Consider the following 4,278-nt stretch of genomic DNA (forward strand, 5'->3'; position numbering starts at 1 on the left):
TGTAAGGAATAGAAAATTTCCAAACATGAAAAACATCACCATTGCATGATCCATGTGTCTGCCACACCATAAGGCCTGAAATGGTTAAAATTTACTGGTGTTTCCTTCTATCTCTGTCTAACACACACATTTGTCCTTTAAAGTAAATTTCCCACTTAATCTTTCCTGCACTCATCTGTTAAATATTTGAACTCGATTGTTGAAGTGATAATTTGAAATTTGCATCTGGTATTTAAGATCTCCAACTGAATAAATACCATGCTGTTAATCAAACAAATTCATTGTGAAAAGGTAAAAACGTGCTCTGTGTTAATTTCAGTAACTATTTCAGGCACTCGCCAACAAATAAATACCCAGTGTAAGTTAATCATCTAATCCAAGGTTCCCAAAAGTTCACAATCAAATAAACCAAAACCCCAGCAATGATAGATTCTTGTAATTATCTTTATCACATTAATATCTGTGTATAATTACCCACAATATAAGATTATGTGAAAACAGTCAGCTCTAGGACCGGTTCCCAAAACAAGAGGTGCTTTATCTTATAAATTAATAACAACAATTTGCACTTCCGAGATCTTTTCATCCATTGGTCTCATTGCAAAGACAAATTAATTTGACTGTAATATATCTTTCTGGAACAAAAGCATCATCCTTGAGATTAAAAAATGCATTTAAGTCATTGTCATGAGAATCCATTTTTTCCATACAGTTTCTGTAAAAAATGTGTTTTTCAATTATAACCCTATCCCTTATCTGCATTAAGAAGCAAAGAGAAAAAATGTCTTTGTAGAAAAAATTATTTCATAAATTTCATTTATTTATTATTATTTTTAAGACAGGGTCTCACCCTGCCATCCAGGCTGAAGTACCAAGGCGCAATCTCAGCTAACTGCAGCCTGACAGCCCAGGCTCAAGCAATCCTCTGGCCTCAGCTTTCCAAGTAGCTGAGATTACAGGTGTGTGCCATCAAGTCTAATTAATTTTTTTTCACTTTTAGTAGAGGCAAGGTTTCACCATGTTGCTCAGGCTGATCTCAAACTCCTGGGCTCAAGCAATCTGCCTGCCTTGGCCTCCCAAAGTGCTGAGATTAAAGGCTCACGGCCACCACGACTGGCCTATTTTGGAATTTTAAATTCATCTCTGGTGGGAAGTAGGACTGTAAGTCAAGCCTCTTCACTATAAGATCAAGGTTCTGTCCACAATAACACCCAGAGAATGAGAAGGATGTACGGAATGTTTCAGAGAACACTGAAGCCACAGCTACTGCACATGTCTAGGAACTAATTTATCTATCCAATTAGTTTTCACTCACAATGTCCCTTCTGAGTCCATAGGAGTTTTCTACTCAAAACATCCTCCTCTCCTAAATCTTTCCTGAGTACTAAGAATTAGGTATCAGTCTCAGTACTTGACACATTTCTTACCCTTAAAACCATGGAGGTCGACTTCCATGGATTTATTGAAACTAAAAATAACGTCTATATATTAACCATGTAAGCAAGACATATGTTGTTAAACCTAAAGGATTCTTGTTAGAGCAAGGATACTATGCCCAGCAGCTAAAGGTAAGTCCTCACATGATGTTCATAAGACTAGCTGGGCTTCCTAAGTATTCCCTCCTCTATACATGCCACGGCGTGATTCTGTACTCAGTCCCTGACACCACAGCCAGCCCAGGAACCATTAATTATAAGTTGGAGGTGCTAACAAGGGGACATATAATCCCTGACTTTGGCAACTCATCAATTTCTTTGTGTGAGTCTATTTTCTTAATTAAAAAAAAAATTTTAAATGAGGAGTCACCTGCTCTGTTGCCTGCCACCGCTGCTGGGGCCCGAGTGGTTCACTGCACCGGGAAGACAGATTCCAGACACCAGGAACTCACGCCTCCAATCCCAGACGCTATGTCCAGCAAAGGCTCCGTGGTTCTGGCCTACAGTGGTGGCCTGGATACCTCCCGTATCCTCATGTGACTGAAGGACAAGGCTATGTCATTGCCTACCTGGCCAGTATTGGCCAGAAGAAAGACTTCGAGGAAGCCAGGAAGAAGGCACTGAAGCCAAAAAAGTGTTCATTGAGGACATCAGCAGGGAGTTTGTGGAGTTCATCTGGCCAGCCATCCAGTCCAGCACACTGTATGAGGACTGCTACCTCCTGGGTACCTCTCTCACCAGGTCCTGCATCGACTGCAAACAAGTGGAAATCCTCCAGCGGGAGGGGGCCAAGTATGTGTCCCATGGCGCCACAGGAAAGAGGAACGATCAGGTCCGGTTTGAGCTCACTTGCTACTCGCTGGCCCCCCAGATAAAGGTCGTTGCTCCCTGGAGGATGCCCGAGTTCTACAACTGGTTCAAGGGCCGCAATGACCTGATGGAATATGCAAAACAACGTGGGACTCCCATCCCGGTCACTCCCAAGAACCCATGGAGGATGGACGAGAACCTCGTGCCCATCATCAGCTACGAGGCTGGAATCCCACAGAATACCAAGAACTAAGTGCCTCCACATCTCTACACGAAGACCCAGGACCCAGCCAAAGCCCCCAACACCCATGACATTGTCGAGATCGAGTTCAAAAAAGGGGTCCCTGTGAAGGTGACCAACGTCAAGGATGGCCCACCCACCAGACCTCCGTGGAGCTCTTCGTGTGCCGAACGAAGTTGCGGGCAAGCACAGCGTGGGTTGTATTGCCATCGTTGAGAACAACTTCATTGGATGAAGGTCTGAGGTATCTACCAGGTCCCAGCAGGCATCATCCTTTACCATGCTCATTTAGACATCAAGACCTTCACCATGGACTGGGAAATGCACAAAACCAAACAAGGCCTGGGCTTGAAATTTGCTGAGCTGATACACACCGGTTGCTGGCACAGCTCAGAGTGTGAATTTGTCTGCCCCTGCCTTGCCAAGTCCCAGGAGCAGGCGGAAGGGAAAGTGCAGGTGCCTGTCCTCAAGGGCCAGGTGTACGTCCTTGGCCGGGAGTCCCCACTCTCTCTCTACAACGAGGAGCTGGTGAGCATGAACGTGCAAGGTGATTATGAGCCAATTGATGACACCGGGTTCATCATCAATTCCCTCAGACTGAAGGAATACCATCATCTCCAGAGTAAGGTCACCGACAGATAGATCCCTGTACAATGAGGAGCTGGGGCCTCCTCAATTTACAGAGCCTCCAAGTGCAGGTGCTAATTGTTGTGATAATTTGTAATTGTGACTTGTTCTCCCCAGCTGGCAACCTAGTGGGGCTGCCAGGACCCAGCTTTGTTCCAAGATCCCCCTGAAGCCTGCAGACGTCATCATCGAAGGGAAGAGTGGGGGACAGCTGCGGTGGGGAGCTATAAAATTACAATTAAAAGAAAAAAAAGGCTGGGTGCGGTGGTTCACACCTGTAATCCCAGCACTTTGTGAGGCTGAGGTGGGTGGATCATGAGGTCAGGAGTTTGAGATCAGCCTGACCAATACGGTGAAACCCCATCTCTACTAAAAATACAAAAATTAGCTGGGCATGGTGGTGAGTGCTTGTAATCCCAGCTACTCAGGAGGCTGAGACAGGAGAACTGCTTGAATCTGGGAGGCGGAGGTTGCAGTGAGGCGAGATACCATGGCACTCCAGCCTGGGCAACAGAGCGAGACTCTGTCTCAAAAAAAAAGGAAAAAAATGAAGAATCTCTTGAAAAAGATTTGCCAAAATAGGTTAGTAGGTGTGATTAAAAAGAAAAATAGTGGGTTAATACAATAAACATTTTTGTCAGCATATCTGTGGTTCAGAAATTCAGGAGCTGCTTAAATGGTTGGTTTTGGCTCAGAGATTTTTCAAGAGGCTGTGCTCAAGATGTCAGCCCAGGTTGCCACCATCTGAAAGCTTGAATGGAGCTGTAAAATCCATTTCCATGATGGCTAACTCACATGGCTGTTGGTGGCAGGTCACAGTTTCTTAACACATGGACCTCTCCATAGGTCAGCTGGAGTGTCTTCACGACAATGTAGCTGCCTTCCTTCTGGAGAGAGAACAAGGAGAAAGCCTTATATACCCTAATGTCAAACATTACACACTTTCACCTCAACCATATGCAGTTCATCAGAAACAGTTCACTAAATACAACCCACAGTTAAGAAGAGGGAAATCAGAGCCCATCTTTCAAAGGGAAGTTTAACATTGTGTTGACGTATTTTAAAAACCATCACAGGGTCTATTCCAGGCTTTTGCTGTATTCTGCAATGCCTACATTACAAGTCAGGGCAGCTCCTAAAGATGATACACTCCTTTTTTATTTT

General features: G+C 44.5%; 1 pseudogene; it reads left to right on the top strand.

Moving 5' to 3' along the window:
- The first annotated feature begins 1,823 nt into the window (after positions 1-1,823).
- On the top strand, positions 1,824-3,313 carry LOC706755 (argininosuccinate synthase pseudogene; annotated as a pseudogene).
- Positions 3,314-4,278: the final 965 nt, after the last annotated feature.

This window comes from Macaca mulatta, chromosome 6, assembly GCF_049350105.2.
Source record: "Macaca mulatta isolate MMU2019108-1 chromosome 6, T2T-MMU8v2.0, whole genome shotgun sequence".
NCBI classification, from domain to species: domain Eukaryota; kingdom Metazoa; phylum Chordata; class Mammalia; order Primates; family Cercopithecidae; genus Macaca; species Macaca mulatta.